The following is a 23,791-nucleotide window of genomic DNA, read 5'->3' on the forward strand; positions in this document are numbered from 1 at the left end:
GGGAGTAATTTGCTTCATCTTTAATTTGTTTAATGGAGTTAATGAAAAGAATATGGAAGCTAATGCAAAAGAATTACAATGCAATTCTCCACCCTTAGTATATGACCTGTTTTTGAGCAATTCATTCCCTCTGTAAAAATATTACTTAATGTTGTGGCAGACTTGATAAAGACAGAATCTTAAAGTTCACTGGTGCCAACCTCACAGAGGGGAGGGAGTGGGAATATGGATAGTTATGTAAAAGGAGAAAAGATTGTATTAAAAATTTCTTAATAAAAAAAGTTTGATGATTCAAGTAGTAAATGTAAGAATAACTTTTGTTCTAATATCAGAAGAACAGTAAGTGAAAGATAAGTGTCAGAGATCTTACAGTTCAGTGAGTAATAGAGAGGTACACAAGGAGTTACATTATGCTATTTTAAATTCATCTCCATGTGTATAACATATTAAACTATCTACTTACATACATACATATATACACATGTGAATGAAATTTGCTGGAAAGGGGTTGTCACTACAAAGGCTAATCAAATGGATAGAACTTCAGTGGTGTGGCGCAAAAAATGTCGCTGGTTCTGAGCCAAATCACTCAGGGCCTCTGCTCACCCTCCTAATAACCGTTTACTGTCCCTACTATTTGTGGGCAATGACTTTGTGAGCATTAAGTATGTCTTTGGACTGTACAAAAATCCCCATTTTCTGACAGTCAAAAATCTTATGCTGCCATCTGATAGGATCTGAGATCCATAGCTGAGATTTTCCCACTTTTCTGTGACCCTCCATCTGATGTAAAATGTCATGAAGTATAATTTTTTTTTTGTGAGTATAACGCTGCAGGAAACAGATATAACATAGGAACATGGGATTTGGCATAGGCAAAATCTCAGGTTCTTTTTTTTTTTTTTTTTTTTGGTTTTTCGAGACAGGGTTTCTCTGTGGTTTTGGAGCCTGTCCTGGAACTAGCTCTTGTAGACCAGGCTAGTCTCGAACTCACAGAGATCCGCCTGCCTCTGCCTCCCGAGTGCTGGGATTAAAGGTGTGCGCCACCACTGCCCAGCCAAAATCTCAGGTTCTGGGATGTACTCATTCATATTTGGTCCATAGTATCACTCTTTTATCCCCTTTCAAAGAGAGTTGTGTTTTTGCATTGACATATATGATATTTAACATATAACATATATACTGACCTGACATTATTTTGCCTTGATGTCACTTCTTGGATATCCTTTATCCCTTTGTTTGCTCTTAAGTTAATTCTATAAATATCCTCTATGAGCCTACTTTCTTTTTGTTTTTTCACACATAATATATTTTTATTATGCTTTTTCTCATCCCCTTAATACCAGCAAGATCCTGCCCACCTCTCAACTCACCCAATTTCACGATTTTTCTCAATCAAAAACAAAAGAAACCAACCATACAAAGACCAAAAGCAAAAAAAATACCTGAATAGGGACTGGAGGGATGGTTGAGTGGTTATGATCATTGGTTACTCTAACAGAAGCTCTGATTTGATTACCTATACTTACATGGTGGCTTACAACTGTCTATCAGCAGTTCCAGGAGAATCTGATGCTATTTTCTCTCATTCATGGGAATCAGGCACACAAGTACTATAACAGACATAGCCAACTGATTGATGCCAATGTAGTGGGCTAAATCTATGTAAAACCTGAGAGGGCTTGGAAAGAAATTCTAGATACTAAAAAACAATGTTTAGCCACATTTTTCCAAATGGACTTTGTTTGAAGTGGCATGTTGCAGTTCTTTTAAGAGAGGTCTTGCTGATTCAGAGGTAGCAGCAGTGCCATTTCAAAACAGCAGCTTCACAGCCATGGGCCGTGCTGCTAGGTTGAACTCTGATGTTTTTGGGAAACCGAGCATTTGGATGGGATTTGTAAGCAGCATTCTACAGCTTGCTTGGTAGCAACTTGGACTGGCTGTGTGCCTAGAAGTGGGGTGATGTGCATGGCCTGGAAGCACAAGTGGCTCCACCATGCTGAACTGGTGGGGCAAGTAGAAAGTACCATATATATCATAGTAATGGTGCAGCTTAAGTTTTAAAAAGCACTTAGCATTTTAAAAATTGCTCCTGGACAGTGAAGAATTACAAATATGCAATAAAGATAAATCCAGATGAGTCATAGTGTTAGATAAATGTATATAGGCTTGGAAGAGAGAAGAAAAAGAATATAGAGAGTCATAAAATAAGGTTAATGCTTTAAAAATGTGTAAAGTCTTTCAAGAGATAGAGTACAGATACTCATAGAAAAAAAGGAGTAAAGGAAAAAAGCCACATAAAAATGGGAAAGACACAGAGAGTTTGGATTATGTATATTATTGTGTTTTCTTTGATTTTTTTTTTTTTTACTGTGAAGGAGCTAAGTACAGAGAGACATTTAATTGAATGGGTTGCTAAACTAAACCAGCATGTATATTATAAAGGTATCTTGACTTCAGAATTTGCGTTTAAGGATATGTTGCTTTGGAAAAGAGGTTCTTCTTTTGTCTCCACAGAAGATGAGAACCTGTGAATTCATTCCAGGCTAATATGGTTTGATGGACCATGCCCCTCTGAAAGGTTGCCGTGAACACCCTCAAAAATTACTTCACCTAGCCGGGTGGTGGTGGCGTACACCTTTAATCCCAGCACTCGGGAGGCAGAGGCAGGCGGATCTCTGTGAGTTCGAGGCCAGCCTGGTCTACAAGAGCTAGTTCCAGGACAGGAACCAAAAAGCTACCGAGAAACCCTGTCTCGAAAAATCAAAAAAAAAAAAAAATTACCTCACCTAACTGCTGACTAAGATGAACCTAGCACACAGGATACACCATGAAAGATATGATTAATAGTGCCCCCAATCAGCAGGAAGCAGTATGGGGAAAACTATGCCCATATTCCCCAATATTGTCTATAAATGTTTGTATACATTTAAAAGGGGATGTATTATAGAGATTTGCATTGGTATGAATCTTGGTTTATTGATACAAATTTAAGGTCAATTCTGTTATATATATATATATATATATATATATATGCTCTTGATTAAGGTATTATGATTGTGTAGTTAATTTTAAAATGCAATGCATAAATTAATAAATATAGGTTAATTGATAATCATCTATAATAGTCAAGCTTGTAGTCATGTTAGTTATGTTTTATTTATGTAGATATACACACACATATTTCAGTTAGATGGGTATTCTTCAAATCTTTCAAAGACCATCAGAATATGGCATTTAAAATGTTTTAAGAGCTTAAGACTTTTTATGACAATGAGACACATCTGCTCCTGGTAGCACCAAGATACTTCAAGAGGAAGATGAATATCAAAGAGGCTCCTTATGGAGTTTGTTAGCCATTTGGGCAAGAAACTGCTCTTGCCTGGACTGCTTAACTGGACATTTAGGACCCACAGAGAAATAACTGCTGGGCTTGCATAAAGGTAAGATGATCCTTCAGGTTTTCTGCTTCATGAAAGAGTCTGCTAGACATTCTTCAGGACACAGAATAAAAAAGGGACTGACAAACTGCCAATATAGGCAGAACTGTCTTTGAAACTTTCTGCTTTGTGGAAAAGTCTGCTAGACACTATGGACCTCTAGGCTGAAGATGAACACCCTAACAGTATAGAAGAATTTTGGGTGCGAGGCAGTGAGAAGTCTCTGTCAATTCTAGAGTTTTGGAAGGTGCTTGCAATGTACTTCCTGTTTACTTAGGTAATATTATATCTTTCTGGAGTCTTTGATTGACTTGAAGAATTATAGTTATAGTTGTCCTTAGTTTTGATAAAAGGTAAAATTGATATAAATATTGTAACTGTAATTCTTGTTTGATACTTGATTTGTTATATGTAATTTTACTGTGTTAAAGTTAAAGCCTTCCTTTTTGTTTAAACAGAAAAGGGGAGGTGATGTGGGAGTCCCCTCTGTGTGTTGTGATTACCATTAATAAGTAAAGAAAATTGCTTTGGACCTATAGCAAGGCAGAACTTAAGTAGAAAGGGTAAGCTAGGCTGAATGCTGGGAGAAAGAAGTGTGGAGTTAGAGAGACACCATGGAGCCAACACCAGAGTCAGACATGCCGAACCTTTAGCCAGCAAGCCACTGTCACGTGGTGATACACAGATTAATGGAGATGGGTTAAATTAATATGTAAGAGTTAGCCAATAAGAAGCTAGAGCTATGGGCCAAGCAGTGATTTAATTAATACAGTTTATGTGTGATTATTTCGGGTCTAAGTGGCCTGTAACAAACTAGCAGCCTCCCTGCTACAAATGTAGACACATTATGCACATAAAATAAAAAATCTTTTAAAAATACTTTGAAAATGAAGACAAAGAAAAAAATTCAAAAGGATCAAAACAACAAAAACAGCAACAATAATCCAGTTCTTCAAAATCTGTTTTCCCCTAAAAAGAACTGCTTAAGGTTATTTTTAAATGTCTTAAGTTCTTTTAGTGGGAAAGGTGAATATTTCTATGGATAATTTCTGTGTTTAATGTATCATGTTCTAATTGCACTTTGACTAAGTGTATTTCTCAAAAGGATGATAATACCCATCTGTTAAAGCAATCTTTTGTAACATTTCCAGTGCATGTAAATGATCCATGGTTTGAAGACAAAGAGTTACAGGTGACTGAAGAAATTAAGAAAGCTTTAAATAGGCAGATATGTGCTATCAGACTATTTATAGAGGAATTTCAGCTCTTTTATTTTTTTAATGCAATCTTTTCTCATTTTTCATAGTTTTCCCCTTGCCCACTCCCTCCCTTCCTCCCACCCCACCCTTCTACCACTCTACTCTCCCCCATCCTCGGAGAAGGTAAGGCTTCCTTTTGAGAGTAAACTAAATCTGGCACATCACTTCAAGGCAGGACTAAGACCCTCCCCCCTTATATCTAGGGTGAGCAAGGTAACTCTCCGAAGAGAGCGAGCTCCAAGATGCCATTTCAAGCGCCAGGAATAAATTCTGGTTCCACTGTCAGTGATATCACTGACGGCCTGTGCCTCACATATCCCCACATTCTGTGGGCCTAGCTTGGTCCTACACAGATTACCTTGCTATGTAGAGATACGAGCGGCGGGGCTGTGTCCCAGGCACCCCGCATGGCTTTACCCAAAATAATTACACAGAAACTGTATTCTTTTAAACACTGCCTGGCCCATTATATCTAGCCTCTTCTTGGCTAATTCTCACGTATTAATTTAGCTCATTTCTAATAATCTGTATAGCACCACGAGCTGGCTTACCAGGAAAGATCTTAACCTGCGTCTTTCTGGAGTGGAAGAATCATGGCGACTCACTGACTCGGCTTCTTTCTCCCAGCATTCTGTTCTGTTTTCTCCGCCTATCTAAATTCTACCCTATCAGAGGGCCAAGCAGTTTCTTTATTAATTAACCAATGAAATTAACACAAAACAGAAGACTCTCCCCCATCATTGCTATCAGTCCAGAGTCAGTGGGCTCTCACTTGCATAGGCCAGCTGCTTCTGTGGGAATTACCACCATGATCTTGACCACTTTGTTCATATTACTGCTCTTCCCTGTCTTGGACTACTCTGAAGAGACTCAGCCCCATGCTTTGCTGTGGATCTCTGTATCCATCAGTTGCTGGATGAAGGTTCTATGATGACAATTAAGGTAGGCATCAATCTGACTACAGGGGAAGGCCAATTTAGGCATCCTCTCTACTGTTGCTTCGAGTCTTAACTGGGGTCATCCTTGTGGATTCCTGGGAATTTCCCTAGTGCTATGCTTCTTGTTAGTCCTTTAACGATTCCCTCAATCAAGGTATCTCTTTCCTTTCTCTCCTTCTCTGTCCTTACCCCAAGACCCAACAGTACCATCTTCAGCATATACCCAAAGGATTCACACTCATACCACAAGGGCATTTGCTCACCTGTGTTTATACTAATATTATTTGTAACAGTCAGAACCTGAAAACAACCTAGGTGCTCTTCAAGTGAAGAATGAATAAGTAAAATGTGCTACATTTACACAATGGAGTACAACTCAGTGGTAAAAAAGCAATGACATCTTGAAATTTGCATGCAAATGGAACTAGAAAAAATGTTGAGTGTGGTAATCCAGACCTAGTTAGACAAGGTATTACTCACTCATAAGTGAATATAGATGTAAAGCAAAAGATAAGCAGCCTACAGTCCTTGATCCCAGAGAGAACCTAAGAGAGACATACATGGATCCTCTGGTAAGGGAAATAGAGAAGTTCTCCTTAGAAAATTGGGAGTGGGCGAAAGGGAAGATGGAACAGGAAAGAGAGAGGGATAAGGGGAAGAAGGAGGATAACATGAAGGAATGAGATGTTCAGCTCTTGTTATGCTTACTATTACTGTGATTTCTTCAGTGACTTTGTCTCTGTCCATTAAGAATGTGGAGTTTGAGCCGGGCTGTGGTGGCACACACCTTTAATCCCAGCACTCGGGAGGCAGAGGCAGGCAGATCTTTGTGAGTTTGAGGCCAGCCTGGTCTACAAGAGCTAGTTCCAGGGCAGGCTCCAAAGCTACAGAGAAACCCTGTCTCAAAAAAAAAAAAAAAAAAAAAAAAAAAAGAATGTGGAGTTTGTTAATCAATATCTAAGAATGTTTCTCTGACATAGGAGACACAAGAAGATAAAGATGGAACTTGAATGTCTTGCTTGTATAATGTAGTACAATTTTTATGAGATGAGCTACAGAGCCTAAAAAACAGAGTATAATTGAAATGTCATGCTATTCATGGATTTGTGTTACATCTTCTGTGTGTAATCAAAGTGTTATTGTTTGGGAAAGAATTAAATCACATCTTAAAGGAATTTGGCATTTTGAATCCATAGATTTGGTTAAATTACATCAAAAGATTATGGAAATGAAAATGGCTAAATTAGATTTTATTGTAGCAAAAGCAGTTGAAGATATTTTCTAACAATTTTAAAAGGCTGTTGTGCCATCACGGTCAACATTCACATCACTTCTTAGTAGTATTGCAGTTATGGGAGCATGTGTTCTATTGGGCATAATTTGTTTACCTATAATTTTCAAACTGATTATATTTATTTTTAATTAATTAATTAATTTATTTATTTATTTATTTATTTATTTATTTATTTTTGGTTTTTCGAGACAGGGTTTCTCTTTGGCTTTGGAGCCTGTCCTGGAACTAGCTCTGTAGATCAGGCTGGTCTCGAACTCACAGAGATCCGCCTGCCTCTGCCTCCAGAGTGCTGGGATTAAAGGCGTGTGCCACCATCGCCTGGCTCAAACTGATTATAAACTTGCTGTGGAAAGTACACTCAAAACTTCACAGCGTAAAGCTTCACACATTCCCTTAACTTATTATACCAGAAGATGGTAACCAATGACAATTAAGTTTCTTTGCCTTCTTTCAACTTAAGACAGGACATTCAGGATGGGGACATTCATGTTCCCATGATGGTATGACTAGAGAAACTAACAATCTAAGACAGGCACAGTCATTCTTGACATAGTGGTGCAATACCTTCAATCACAGCACTTGGAAAGTAGAGACAGGTAAATCTCTATGAGTTCAAGGTCAGTCTGGTTTACATAACAACTTCTTAGTGCCAGGGCTCCATACTTGTGACCTTGTATAACAATATAAACACAGGGCTGGAGAGATGGCTCAGTGGTTAAGAGCATTGCCTACTCTTCCAAAGGTCATGAGTTCAATTCCCAGTAACCACATGGTGGCTCACAATCATCTGTAATGAGGTTTGGTGCCCTCTTCTGGCCTGCAGACACACACACAGACAGAATATTGTATACATCATAAATAAAGTCTTCTTCTTTTTTTTTTTTTCCTGATTTGATTCATATATTTCCACTGATAACATCTCTGGATTCTATGGGTACATGAATGTCTAGGGTTGGGTTGGGAAGAATGGTATAAAGTCTTCTTTTTAAAAAAACAATATAAACATACACACACACACACATCCCTGGTCAAGTCCTTGCACTATTGTATCTTCTGCTGATATTTTGAGTCCTACCACATACAAGAACATAAGTCAATGCTTCTAGGCTATTATACAATGGTAAGTCCACAGAACACATTTGTATTAAGAGATTGCTGTTAAAATTTTACTAGGTTTCAAGTTAATTCTTTGGTACCAGTGAATGGTTAGCATAGACTTTGGTCCCTGCAGTTAGATGCCATTATATTAAACTCTTACGTGACAGTAGTTTTTTAACTGATCATTCAGGAAAAGATTGATGAAGTTTTTCAAACATTTAACATGCATTAGAGGAGCCTTAATAAAATCAATTAAAAAATCTGTCATTTCAGAAAACATGGATTGGAGCAAAGAGATGGCATAGGATTTTCAAAGGCCTACCTTTGTAATCTGCTTATGACATTTTTTGTCCCATCCTTTGCATATTAAATGACTAGCTTGAGATTAAATATTCATAACAAAAGGTTTCAGGGTAGCTAAGATCAATACATACCAAATCCTAATATGTGACTAGCACCTTGATGTAATATACAGGAATACATTCTGTTCATTCACCTTCTGTTATAATAATGTGAAAATTTGGTTATTTTGAGTATGATCAGGAGTTTACATGTAGAAGAAATACATATTTTAGTTATTGGAAAGAGCATTCTGTGATGAATAAAAAATATGTCCAAAATTATTTTTTATTTTAACTTTTTATAATTCCTTTTTTAAAAAAACTTTTTTTTTTCATTTTACATACCAATCACAGTTCCCAATCCCTCTCCTCCTCCCATCCCTTCCACCTCTTCCCAAATCCCACCTCCTTCCACTCCTCAGAGAGGGTAAGGGACAGTGCTCTGGGGAAAGTCCAGGCCCTCCCTACTATATCTAGGCTGATCAAAGTATCCATCCAAAGAGAATGGGTTCTCAAAAACCCAGTATAAGCAGTAGGGATAAATCCTGGTGCCACTGCCAGTGACCCTGCAGTCTGCCCCAGCCATACAACTGTCACTCATATTTAGAGGATCCAATTTGTCCTATGCTGGTTCCTTCCCGGTCCGGCTGGAGTTGGTGAACTCCCATGAACTCAGGTAAACTGTTTAGTGGGTGTCCCCATCATGGTCTTGACCTCTTTGCTCATATTCTCATTCCTCCCGCTCTTCAACTGGACTTTGGGAGTTCAGTCCAGTGCTCCGATGCAGGTCTCTGCCTCTGTTTCCATCAGTTGCTGGATGAAAGTTCTATGGTTACATCTTAGGTATTCATCAATCTGACTACTGGGCAAGGACAGTTTGGGCACCCTCTCCTTTGTTGCTTAGGGTCTTAGCTGGGGTCATCTTTCTGGATTCCTGGGAATTTTTCTAGTGCCAGGTTTCTTGCCAGCCCCATAATGGCTCCCTCAACCAAAACATCTCTTTCCTTGATCTCCATCTATGTCCCTCCTTTATCTATCTCACCTATTCCATTCCCTCAAGTTCTCCTCCCTCTCCCCCTTTTCCCCTCCATTTCCCCTTCCACCCTCCTTTCTCCCAATACCACCATGTTCCCAATTTTGTCAGACAATTCCTGTCTATTTCCCCTTCCCAGGTGGATCTATATATGTTTTTCTTAGGGTTCACCTTGTTATTTAGCTTCTCTAGGGTCGTGGACAATAGGCTTGTTTTTATGTTTGTTTGTTTTTGTTTTTCATTTTTTGTTTGTTTTTGCATTACAGCTAGTATCCACTTATGAGTGAGCTTATGAGTGTGTATATACCATGTTCATCTTCCTGAGTCTAGGTTACCTCACTCAGGATGGGTTTTTTGTTCCACTTGCATGCAAATTTCAAGATGTCACTGTTTTTTACCAGTTGTGTAAATGCACCACATTTTGTCTATCCATTCCTCAGTTGAGGGGCATCTAGTTTGTAAACAGGTTCTGGAATTATAAATAATGTTGCTATGAACATAGTTGAGCAAATATTTTTGGGTATATGCCTAAGAGTGCTATTGCTGGGTCCTGAGTTAGATTGATTCTGAATTTTCTGAGGAACCACCATACTGATCTCCAGAATGATTGTATAAGTTTGCATTCCTACCAACAAAGGATTAGTGTTCCTCTTGCTCCACATTCTCTCCAGCATAAGCCATCATTGATGTGTTTGATCTTAGCCATTTTGACAGGCGTAGGATGGTATCTCAGAGTTGTTTTGATTTGCATTTGCATTTCCCTGATGGCTAAAGATGTTGAGCATTTCCTTAAGTGTCTTCCAGGCATTTGAGATTCTTCTCAAATTCTGTTGAGAATTTTCTGTTTAGCTCTGTACCCAATTTTTTTTTATTGAAAAAAAATTTTCCGCCTCCTCCCCGCCTCCCATTTCCCTCCCCATCCTCCTGCCCCTCTCCCCCTCCCCCCACTCCTCTTCTCCTCCCTCTCCAGTCCCAGGAGCCGTCAGAGTTCCCTGCCCTGTGGAAAGTCCAAGGTCCTCCCCCCTCCATCCAGATCTAGGAAGGTGAACATCCAAACTGTCTAGGCTCCCACAAAGCCAGAACCTGAAGTAGGATCAAAACCCCGTGCCATTGTCCTTGGCCTCTCGTCAGCTCTCATTGTCCACCATGTTCAGAGAGTCCGGTTTTATCCCATGCTTTTTCAGTCACAGTCCAGCTGGCCTTGGTGAGCTCCCAAGAGATCGGCCCCACTGTCTCAGTGGGTGAGTGCACCCCTCGTGGTCCTGACTTCATTGTTCAGGACCCTCCTTCTGCTCCTCATTAGGACCTTGGGAGCTCAGTCCGGTGCTCCAATGTGGGTCTCTGTCTCTATCTCCATCCATCGCTAGTTGAAGGTTCTACGGTGATATGCAAGATATTCATCAGTATAGCTATAGGATAGGTTCATTTCAGGTTCCCTATCGTCAGGTGCTCAAGGAACTAACTGGGGACATTGCCCTGGGCATCTGGTAGCCACTCCAAGTTCAAGTTTCTTGCCAACCCTTAGGTGGCTCCCTTAACTAAGATATGAGTTTCCCTGCTCCCCTATCCAACCTTCCTATATCCCCAATCATCCCGTTTCCCCAAGTTCCCCTCATCCTCTCCTTCACACTTTTCTCTCTCCATCTCCCCTTACCCCCATCTCACCCCACCCCCAAGATTCCAATTTTTTGCCCAGCAATCTTGTCTATTTCCCATAGCCAGGAGGATAACTATATGTTTTTCCTTGGGTTTGCCCTCTTGTTTAGCTTCTTTAGGACCACAAATTATAGACTCAGTGGCCCCGTATCCATGGCTAGAAACCAATTATGAGTGAGTACATCCCATGATCTTCTTTTTGGGTCTGGGTTACCTCACTCAGGATAGGATTTTCTATTTCCATCCATTTGCATGCAAAATTCGAGAAGTCATTGTTTTTTACCGCAGAATAGTACTCTAATGTGTATATATTCCACACTTTCTTCATCCATTCTTCCATTGAAGGACACCTAGGATGCTTCCAGGTTCTGGCTATTACAAATAATGCTGCTATGAACATAGTTGAACAAATGCTTTTGTCATATGATAAGGGATCTCTTGGGTATATTCCCAAGAGTGGTATTGCTGGGTCCAGGGGTAGGTTGATCCCAATTTTTCTGAGAAACCGCCACACTGATTTCCAAAGTGGTTGCACAAGTTTGCAGTCCCACCAGCAATGGATGAGGGTACCCATTTCTCCACAACCTCTCCAGCAAAGGCTATCTTTGGTGTTTTTGATTTTAGCCATTCTGACAGGTGTAAGATGATATCTCAAAGTTGTTTTGATTTGCATTTCTCTGATCGCTAAGGAGGTTGAGCATGACCTTAAGTATCTTTTGGCCATTTGAACTTCTTCTGTTGAGAATTCTCTGTTCAGTTCAGTGCCCCATTTTTTAATTGGGCTAATTATCATTTTAACTTCTAGTTTCTTGAGTTCTTTATATATTTTGGAGATCAGACCTTTGTCTGTTGCGGGGTTGGTGAAGATCTTCTCCCAGTCAGTAGGGTGCCTTTTTGTCTTAGTGACAGTGTCCTTTGCTTTACAGAAGCTTCTCAGGTTCAGGAGGTCCCATTTATTCAATGTTGCCCTTAATGTCTGTGCCGCTGGGGTTATACATAGGAAGCGATCTCCTGTGCCCATATGTTGTAGGGTACTTCCCATTTTCTCTTCTATCAGGTTGAGTGTGTTCAGATTGATATTGAGGTCTTTGATCCATTTGGACTTGAGTTTTGTGCATGGTGATAGATATGGGTCTATTTTCATTCTTCTACAGGTTGACATCCAGTTGTGCCAGCACCATTTGTTGAAGATGCTTTCTTTCTTCCATTGTACACTTTTAGCTCCTTTATCGAAAATGAGGTGTTCATAGGTTGGTGGGTTAAAATCCGAGTCTTCTATATGATTCCATTGGTCGACTTCTCTGTTTTTATGCCAGTACCATGCTGTTTTCATTACTGTAGCTCTGTAATAGAGTTTGAAGTCAGGGATGGTAATGCCTCCAGAAGTTCCTTTATTGTATAAGATTGTTTTGGCTATCCTGGGTTCTTTGTTTTTCCATATAAAGTTGATTATTGTCCTCTCAAGATCTGTGAAGAATTTTGATGGGACCTTGATGGGGATTGCATTGAATCTATAGATTGCCTTTGGTAGAATTGCCATTTTTACTATGTTGATCCTCCCAATCCAAGAGCAAGGGAGATCCTTCCATTTTCTGGTATCCTCTTCAATTTCTTTCTTCAAAGACTTAAAGTTCTTGTCAAATAGATATTTTACTTCCTTGGTTAGAGTTACCCCAAGATATTTTATGCTGTTTGTGGCTATCGTGAAAGGTGATGATTCTCTTATTTCCCTCTCTGCTTCCATATCCTTTGTGTATAAGAGGGCGACTGATTTTTTGGAGTTGATCTTGTATCCTGCCACATTACTAAAGGTATTTATCAGCTGTAGAAGTTCTTTGGTGGAGTTTTTGGGGTTGCTTAAGTACACTATCATATCATCTGCAAATAATGCAAGTTTAACTTCTTCCTTTCCAATTTGAATCCCCTTGATCCCCTTATGTTGTCTTATTGCTATTGCTAAGACTTCAAGAACTATATTGAAGATGTATGGGGAGAGTGGACAGCCTTGGCGTGTTCCTGATTTTAGTGGGATGGCTTTAAGTTTCTCTCCATTTAATTTGATGTTAGCTGTCGGCTTGCTGTAAATAGCTTTAATTATATTTAGGTATGACCCTTGTATCCCTAATCTCTCCAAGACTTTTATCATAAAGGGATGTTGAATTTTGTCAAATGCTTTTTCAGCATCTAATGAAACTATCATATGGTTTTTTTCATTCAGTTTATTTATATGATGGATTACATTGATAGATTTGCGTATGTTAAACCAGCCCTGCATCTCTGGGATGAAGCCTACTTGATCATAATGGATAATTTTTCTAATGTGTTCTTGGATTCGGTTTGCCAGTATTTTGTTGAGGATTTTTGCATCGATGTTCATGAGTGAGATTGGCCTGTAATTCTCTTTCTTGGTTGAGTCTTTGTGTGGTTTTGGTATCAGAGTTACTGTAGCTTCATAGAAGGAATTTGGCAATGGCTCTTCTGTTTCTATATTGTGAAATACATTTAGGAGTATAGGTATTAGGTCTTCTTGGAAGTTCTGGTAGAATTCCGCATTGAAACCATCTGGTCCTGGACTTTTTTGGAAGGGAGGTTTTTGATAACAGCTTCTAATTCTTCGCAACTCACAGGTCTATTTAGGTTGTTTACCTGGTCCTGGTTTAACTTTGGTATATGGTATTCATCTAAAAAAGTGTCCATTTCTTTAACATTTTCCAGTTTTGTGGCATACAGGCTTTTGTAGTAAGATCTAATGATTCTCTGAATTTCCTCTGTGTCTGTGGTTATGTCCCCCTTTTCATTTCTGATTTTATTAATTTGCAAATTCTCTCTCTGCCGTTTGATTAGTTTGGATAGGGGTTTATCAATCTTGTTGATTTTCTCCAGGAACCAGCTTTTTGTTTCATTGATTCTTTCTATTGTTTTCTGTGTTTCTATTTTGTTGATTTCAGCCCTTAGTTTGATTATTTCCAGTCTTCTACTCCTTCTAGGTGAGTCTGCTTCTTTTTTTTCTAGAGCTTTCAGGTGGGCTGTTAAGTCTCCAATGTGTGCTTTCTCTGTTTTCTTTAAGTGGGCACTTAGTGCTATGAACTTTCCTCTCAGGACTGCTTTCATAGTGTCCCATAGGTTTGAGTATGTTGTTTCTTTATTTTCATTGAATTCAAGGAAGACTTTAATTTCTTTCTTTATTTCTTCCTTAATCCAGGTATGGTTCAGTAGTTGACTGTTCAGTTTCCATGAGTTTGTAGGCTTTCTGGGGGTAGCATTGTTGTTGAATTCTAGCTTTAATCCATGGTGATCTGATAAGATACAGGTGGTTACAGATTTTTTTTTTGTAACTGTGGATGTTTGCTTTGTTACCGAGTATGTGGTCAATTTTCGAGAAGGTTCCATGAGCTGCAGAGAAGAAGGTATATTCTTTCCTATTTGGGTGGAATATTCTATAGATGTCTGTTAAGTCCATTTGATTCATTACCTCCATTAATTCTCTTATTTTCTGTTAGGTTTCTGTCTAATTGACCTGTCCATTGGTGAGAGAGGAGTGTTAAAGTCTCCTACTATTAATGTGTGTGGTTTGATTGCTGCCTTGAGTTTTAGCAATGTTTCTTTTACGTACGTGGGTGCTTTTATATTAGGGGCATAGATATTCAGGATTGAGACTTCATCCTGATGAATTGTTCCTGTTATGAGTAGAAAATGTCCCTCTTCATCTCTTCTGATTGATTTAAGTTTGAAGTCAACTTTGTTAGAAATTAGTATGGCCACACCTGCTTGTTTCTTAGGTCCATTTACTTGATAAGCCTTATCCCAGCCCTTTACTCTGAGTAGGTGTCTGTCTTTGTGGTTGAGGTGTGTTTCTTGTAAACAGCAGAATGTTGGATCCTGTTTTCGTATCCAATCTCTTAGTCTGTGCCTTTTTATAGGTGAGTTGAGTCCATTGACATTAAGTGATATTAATGACCAGTGGTTGTTAACTCCGGTCATTTTTTTAGTAGTAAATTTTGTGTGTTTCCCTTCTTCGAGTTGCGCTGGTGAAGGGTCTCTAGTTGTCTGAGATATTGTGGTCAATGTTGGACTCCTTGGTTAGTGATTTTCCTTCTATTACTTTCTGTAAGGCTGGATTTGTGGCTACGTATTGTTTAAATTTGTTTTTATCCTGGAAAATTTTGTTTTCTCCATTTATAGTGAACAAAAGTTTGCTGGGTATAGTAGTCTGGGCTTGCAACCACAGTCTCTTAGTTTCTGCAGTACATCTAACCAGGACCTTCTGGCTTTCATGGTTTCCATAGAGAAGTCAGGAGTAAGTCTGATAGGTTTACCTTTATAAGTAACTTGGCCTTTTTCCTTTGCAGCTCTTAATATTCTTTCTTTGTTCTGTATGCTTTGTGTTTTGATTATTATATGGCGAGGGGATGTTTTTTTTTTTTTTTTGATCCAGCCTATTCAGTGTTCTGTATGCTTCTTGAACCTTTGTAGGTATATCTTTCTTTAGGTTGGGAAAGTTTTATTCTATAATTTTATTAAATATATTTTCTGGACCGTTGAGCTGCGCTTCTTCTCCTTCTTCTACTCCTATTATTCTTAGGTTTGGTCTTTTTATTGTGTCCCATATTTCCTGAATGTTTTGTGATGAGAGTTTGTTGGCCTTGCTGTTTTCTTTGATCAGCGTGTTTATTTCTCTATGGTATCTTCAGAATCTGAGATTCTTTTTTCTATCTCTTGTATTCTGTTGCTTATGCTTGTTTCTGTAGACTCTATTCGTTTACCTAGATTTTCCATGTCCAGCCAGTCTTCTGTTTATGTTTTCTTCTTTGCCTCCATTTCAGTTTTCAAGACTTGAACTGTTTCCATTATCTGTTTTATTGTTTTTCCTTGGTTTCCTAGGGTATCATTCACTGATTTACTCAATTCTTCAAACTTTCTGTTATACTTCTCATCCATTTCTATAAGGGCATTTTTTTACATGCTGTTTAAGGGCGTCAATCACTTTCATAAAGTCAATTTTTTCTACTTCTTCATGATTAAGGTGTTCATGTCCTCCTGTTGTGAGGTCTCTGGGTTCTGGTGGTTTCATATTATTTTTCAGATTGTTGGGTGAATTCTTGCATTGGCGCCTGCCCATCTCTTCCTCCGAATGCTCTCCTATGGATCTTCTTTTAAGGATCAGGTCTTCTTGCCTACTGTTGTACCTTCCCAGTGATGGTACTACCCAGTGATGGTTCTCCTGGTGCTCCAGTGATGTCTCTCCTGGTGACAATATCAGATCTCCGTGCCCAATGATGGCTCTCCTGGTGCCAAGATTAGCTCTCCGTGACCAATGATGGCTCTCCTGGTGCTGAGATCAGATCTCCTTGCTGGTTGGGTAGTTCGTAAACAAAGCGCCTCCCTTGCTTGGTGCAGGCAGGCCAGTGAAACAAAGGAACTCCCGCCCGCCTGTTTGCCCTGAGGATTCGTCCCCAGCGCCCAGACAGGCTGAGCTAGGTGGTGTTATGTGCCCAAAGAAGGAAGGGGGCAGAAGGAAGAAGGGTTCTGGATGCAAGCTGGGTGGACTAGGAAGAGAGAGGCAGTCTGCGGGGAGTAGGGTCTCTGCAGGGAGCCCAGGAGGGATGTGGGGGGGGTGAGGAACTTCTGAGTTCTCTGTCCGGGGCTGCTGCCGCGGGTCACAAACTCACCCCAATGATGGCTCTCCTGGTACCGAGCTCAGATCTCCATGCTGGTTCGGTAGTTCGTAAACAAAGCGCCTACCTTGCTTGGTGCAGGCAGGCCAGTGAAACAAAGGAACTCCCGCCCGCCTGTTTGCCCTGAGGATTCGCCCCCAGCGCCCAGACAGGCTGAGCTAGGTGGTGTTATGTCTAGTGTTTCCCTTTTTATCTCTAGTTTTATTAATTGTTTAATTAACTCTTTTCATTAACATGACTAGGAACTCATCAGTCTTATTTATCTTCTCAAAGAACCAGCATTTAGCTTCACTGATTCTTTGTACTATTGTTTTAATATTATTCATTAATTTCTGCTCTGATATTAGTTACTTCTCCCCATCTATTAATTTGGGGTTTGTATTGTTCTTTTTTTTACCAAGGCTTTAAACTCTTTATTTGAGATTTATCAAAAACATTATGGGTATCTCAGGCTATAAACCTTCTTCTCAAGTCTGTCTTTATAATGCCCCATAGATTTGGTAAGTTCTATGTTCATTTTTGTTTAGTTCTAGGAACCCTTTATTTCTTTCTTAATGTCATCAGTGACTCACTTGTCATTCAATGGTGTGTTATTTAATCTCTATGAATTAGTATGTCTTCTGTGCTGTTTCTTGCTACTGATTTCTAGCTTTATTCCATTGTGGTCAGTTAGAACACAGGGTATTATTTCAATATTACTATGTTTGCTGAAGCTTACTTTGGACTCTATCATGTTGCCTATTTTGGACAAGACTCCAAGAGCTGTTGTGGAGAATAGATAGTCATTGGTGTTTAAGTGGAAAGCTCCTCAGATGTCTGTTAGGTTCTTTTGGGTTTGGATATTTCAGCTTAAATGTCAAGAAAAGTTGTTAGGCTGACTTTTGAAGATGGCTCAGGAGAACAGTGCCAAAAGCGGAGCTGGTGCTGCGTTGGGCTTGCTTACTGGACTTGAGCCTATTTTATGGGGGTGCAGAGACCACACAGAGGTCAGAGGAACTGCACAGGACAAGGAAGTGGTAGGGGTTAGGAAGTTCACAAGAGTCAGAGAACCACACAGAATGATTTTCTAGATCATTCTATCTGGATTTGGGGTAGGCAAGTCCCACATCTCAGCAGGAACAAAAGAACTCATCATATTCAGTGGAATCTTATGAAATCTCATGAGCCAGGCCTTCACTATTCACGTTTTTACCGGGATTCTAACCTCCCGAACTTCCACCAGAATCATCCAATGAGTTCTGCTTACATTATTATAGTGTCTCCTTACCTGTGTCAACACTCTTCCATATCCCTCCAACAAACAACTTATAATATCATCCTCCAACTTAATTTTAGACAAGCTACTTGAGGTACAGTGTGTCGTGATATGCTTCAAAATATAACGAGCCCAAAAATGAAAATATATACTTCCTACAAAGAATTAATTCTCCTGAGACTATTTTTTTCTTTTGAAAGGGTTTGAGGTATGGGTTTAGTCAGAGACACACTATTTATCCTCCTGTCTCTGCCTCCGGAGTTCTGTGGTTAAAGGAGTAAACAACAGTGCCCAGCCCAAGACTATTTTGATTAGTCATTAAAATCGAGGGGATTTCCCCCTTTTGTGTTAGCGTGCTTACTGGTGTCACCCTTGTTCATATTTTGTTAAAGCAGCCACGTTGATGAGACTTCATGTAGTTTCTCTGACATATCTAGAAGACGAAAATCTCACAGAAAACTTTCTGTTTCTCTTGCTTTTACAACCTTTCTGCTAATGGAAAGGGGAAATTCCAAGGAACCTTAACCACAGAGAATTTCAGCAACTAAGGAATCTGTGAGCAAGAGAGTTCCTTAGGAAGTGGCCCAAATTGGTTATCTAATGACAAGCAGTCATCTCTAAAATCATACATACATGAATAACATTATAAAGACTGAGCAGATTGTATTCATATATTTAGGGGTGTGTGTGTGTGTGTAATTAAAGAAATAGAAGCCACATATTTGAGACAGAGCAGGGTAGGTTGCATAGGATGGGATGGAGGGAGAAAGGAAAGGGTGAAATTATGTAATGATATTTTTCTTTCAAAAAGCTTTTAAAGTACCAGATGCCATGCCGTGCAAATTCATCTGCTGTATGTGGAATGTGGGACCATATTCTAAATAACTTTTCATTTGTTTCCCTCCCTAATCTGTGTCTCTAACCTATAACTCCCTTTCTGTTACCTACATCCAACTATAGTCTCCTACTTAACATGTTCTCCCTGTAGAAATGCCTGCGTTTCCTTTCACTACTGGGCTCACACTTCTCACCACTTCTTTCTATGCCTGCCATTATTTTTTTGACGTCTATATATTGTTCAATAGACAGGAACAATAAGTATTGATCTTCTGCAGGTTACCAGCACGCCTCACAACGTTTGTCATTTCGTGACAACAGTTTGTGATGTTGTTGAAGGTTGTGAGAAACACCGTGAAAGATGAACTGGAGGCAGCACAGACAAAACATTCCCTGTTGGACTTGTTCCGTACACCCAACCTACACAAGCGGGTCTGTCTCCTGTGCTTTGTGAGGTAGGTGTCACACAGATACTCTGAAAATGATGTGGTGGTGGCTCACGCTTTTAACTCCATACTCAGGAGGCAGATGTAGGTGGATCTCTATGAGTTTGAAGCCAGCCTGGTCTACATAGAGAGTTCAAGGCCAGCCAAGGCTATGTATTGAGACCCTGTCTCAAAAACAGTGTAGACATTAATCTTCTTATTAACAGACTTGGGGATAAGTGCTGAGGAACTTCTACAGCTGAGGGAATCCAAAGGGTTTGAACAATACTAACACAGAGTCAACTGTGCTGTAAGGAGTGTTTGTCCAATCACTTGTAACACCCGATTCTGTGTTACACCCTCGGTACAGTTCGCGCGCCACTGTACCCTACGCGAGTAGGGAAAGGGCCTGGAGATTAAAAGAACACAAAAAGAGACCTGGAGCCGGGCAGTGGTGGCGCACGCCTTTAATCCCAGCACTCGGGAGGCAGAGGCAGGCGGATCTGAGTTCGAGACCAGCCTGGTCTACAAGAGCTAGTTCCAGGACAGGCTCCAAAACCACAGAGAAACCCTGTCTCGAAAAAAACCAAAAAAAAAAAAAAAAAAAAAAAAAAAAAAAAAAAAAGAGAGAGAGAGACCTGGGTCATTCAAAGGAGATCAGCCAAATGCCGTTTATTCAAACTTGGGGAAATCCTAATGTACCTTACTGCTGCACAAGGATTTCTGCCCAGGCAGGTGGGAAATTACCATACCAACAATAGAGTCAATGCCCTACAGCTAATCACCAGGCAGGGCAAGGAGAGCACAGGAACAAACAGGATGCTTAGTTAGCTGACCAGAAACTGTCCTCAAGATGCACCCCAGGAACAAGGGTAGACCCGGGCCCTATAATCACTGTCACAAATTCATCATCAGAAACCATTGCTTAGAATTCCAGTCATGGAGAAACTTGAAATCTAAGCTTCCTCATTTGTTTGTTCCCATTTCAAAGGAGATAAAACTTCAAAGCTCAACTACATAACTGTATACACATTCACGGGTATCTACAAATATGAAGCTATAACTTTCATTCAGATCAAGATATAAGAAAGCTCTAAACCCTGAATGAACCCATCTTTTATCCCAAGAATTCCCTAACATCTTAAAAAATTAAAGTGATAATATGTTTTCTCCATCATAGAATGTTTTTGTGATTACAACATTATCTCCCACATGCAAATTTTCCAGAAAACAGCTGCCTCAATAATTTGACAACTAAAATGAGCTGCCTGAGATAACTATAATGTGTTGAGCAACCACTCCGAACCTTATGATGTGACTTTCTTCTTTGTTCTCTACAGATTTGTGTCATTGATCCCTGTTTTGGGTCTGCTTATCACTTCCAATACCTGAGCAGTAACGTGTTCCTACTGCAGTGTCTCTATGGTATAGTATCCATCCCAGCCAGTGTTCTTGAAAATTTTTCAGTCAACCACATGGGCCGCAGAATAACCCAAATGACTTTCATGTCTCTGATGGGAATCTCCATTTTGACCGTCATATTTTTGCCTCAAGGTGAGAAAAGAACACAGGATGAGCAAAAAAAATACATTCATCCTTTTCTCAGTATTTGTCATATCCTACCTGTAAGAAGTTGGGGAGAAAAGCACTCTATAGATTTGCTGTAGGCAGTCCAGGCCTTTAGAACACATTATTCTATTAAAATATTGGGATAACAGCTAAAATTTCAGTAAAATTTGGTTCAGATATTTGTCTTTATTGCATGGAAGAAGCATCTGATACATTTATACTCAAATGTGTTTAAGGCAACAATGGATCAGTCATTGGTGAATTGTAATTTTCATAGAAATTATGTAAGTTTAGGCCTTGTAATTTTGACCAACGCACACTGTAACTTCATCTGCCCCACAGGTTCTCATTACTTTAGTTTCAGTGACAATTTATTTCCTGAATGGTGTGTGTCTACTCATAACTCTCACATTATATCACCATGAACCCAAACCTAGGTCAGAGAGTTGTCTCTAGAAAAGAGGCATATCATTTGCATTGAAGCTCAAAAGGGCAAAGAAGTAGTAATGGACTAAATCATAAGACTGTTAAAATTCACTTCATTGAGTTAAATGAATGTATGTAAGAAGGAAATGACCAGGTGGTCACCAAACTTTGCTGAAATCCAGGACTATGGTGTGTTTCATAAAATTCCAAAACAGCAGTGTTGATGCCTAAATGTCATCCGTGATGTCAGTTTTCTGCCTTACCTCGAGATATGCTCCAACATGTAAAGCTTTCATGAGCCTTTTTCAAAATTTAGTTATTTTATTTTATGTGTATGAGTGTTTTTCCTGCATGCTTGTATATGCTCCACATGTGCCTGGTGTCCACAGAGGCCAGAAGAGGGCATCAGAACCATTGGAAACTGAACACAGATAGACGTAAGATACCATGTGGGTACTGGGAATCAACCCCTCATGAGACTTTTTGAATTGAGTGGCAATTGACCCTATGAATGGTTTTTCAACTTTGACGGTTTTCCTAGCAAGAGTATTTATGAGTACTCAGACACTATTCCAAATCAAGCCAGTCCCCAACTTGCACACCACTGTAGACTTTCTGTCTTTCCACTCTTCTGTAATATTGCACACAGGTCATAGATTTAAATACTGTGTGTTTCTGAATGAGTTCATAGTTCTCCATTATTTTCTCCGTGACAGCCTGCATCCTGCCTGAAGGATTCTGAAACCTGAGAAAGAAAGGGCGGATGTGATTTTCTGCATCTGCCATGCTCTCTACTTCTGTTGTTGTTGTTGTTGTTGTTGTTCAACACAGGGTTTCTCTGTATTTTGGAGCCTTTCCTGGAACTTGCTCCGTAGACCAGGCTGGCCTTGAACTCACAGAGATCTGCCTGCTTCTGCCTCCCAAGGGCTAGGATTAAAGGCCTGTGCACCACCACCGCTCTGCTGCTCTCCGTTTCTTATCCAAATATCAGAGATACAACATCTAATTTTTTCAGAAGCTTTTCTTCATTATAAATCAATATATGCAAATATGCCACCTTGTAGCTTGTATCTACTGACAATTTATACCTCTGTAGTCTCCCTCAACTATATTTTAGATCTATGACAAGCTTCCAACAAAATTATATTCCATTTAGGGCTGGGAGCTGCAGATTCGTGCGTTCTGCTTTATCTGTCTGTCTCACTTGACTGTCACTGGTCTTCCTCTATCCAGAAATGCAGACCCTGCGTACAGTTTTGGCAACATTTGGAGGAGCAATTTCTTCTGCCTCTGTAACAAGTACTCTTGTGCATGCAAATGAGCTTGTCCCCACTGTAATCAGGTATGACTCAAGCACGGTCAGAGCAGATTTTTCTCAGTTCATTCACTAAGAACAAGAAACAGAAAAACTGCTGGGTAGTTAAGCAATCAATTGTGATGACAACAGGAATGGCCACAGTGTCCTCAAAGGTTACTTTTTGGCAGAGAGATTCAAGTCCAATGTAACCAGCATCTCCTGTACAACTTGGAATCACATAGAAAAAGGCAGCTACCAAGAGAAATACAACTTTTTAATATTTTATTTTTCATTGCGTGCATTTTTATATTTTTATGATTTCATGCAGGTATGACGACACTCACTCCCCATTATCTTCCTTCTCTTATCTCTGCCCACTCTTGCTAACTCCTTCCACACTGATCTACCTCCTATACTCACGTCTGTTTTATTAAGTTGCATGTCTTTTAACTAGCATAAAAAATTTGTGCTTCAATATAAGATTTTCAGATCTATCTTTTTACCCATCTAACTCCTCTGTCCCTCCATGCCCACTTACATCCCCACCCATGCCTCAGTACCCCTTCTCCTTTCATGTCACCTACATTACTATAACTCCCTCTCTCCACTAAGACCTTCTCCCCCCTCTTATGATCACTTTTCCTAGTTTCACAGTCTATACCCAGACCCCACCATGTGTGTGCATACATGAAAAGCGTAGTAGACAACTATGACAGAAAACATGCACTCTTTATCCTCTATAGCATGTTTTATTGTAAATGGTAGACAAATATCTTAATACTCTGGCCTTGACAAAAAGATAGCACCAAATGAAACAGAAATTTGAAAGTCAAGAATAAGTTACCAGCATCCTTAAATCAATTACGCTGTGTATTGACTTGTAATTAATGTGAGATGTGAACTCACAAATTCTGTGTGTAAAGTGTCTAGATTATTTCTGATTTACACTTTATACCCCAAGGGCAACTGCTCTGGGAGTCGTTGGAATTGCTGGTAGTGCTGGGGCAGCCCTGTCTCCCCTGTTTATGATCCTCACAATGTACTCTGCCAACTTGCCCTGGATCGTCTATGGAGTCCTCTCCATCCTCGGTGGCCTTGTTGCCCTTCTCCTTCCTGAGACCAAGAATCAGCCTCTGCCTGACTCTGTCCAAGATGTGGAAAATGAGTGAGTAACACCTCTACTTCCCCTTAGGGGACTTGTGTGTCAGTGGTCCGTGACGAGGAAGGTGAATGGGAATTCAGGGTCAG

The sequence above is a fragment of the Chionomys nivalis genome, chromosome 8, assembly GCF_950005125.1.
Source record: "Chionomys nivalis chromosome 8, mChiNiv1.1, whole genome shotgun sequence".
Taxonomy (NCBI): Eukaryota; Metazoa; Chordata; class Mammalia; order Rodentia; family Cricetidae; genus Chionomys; species Chionomys nivalis.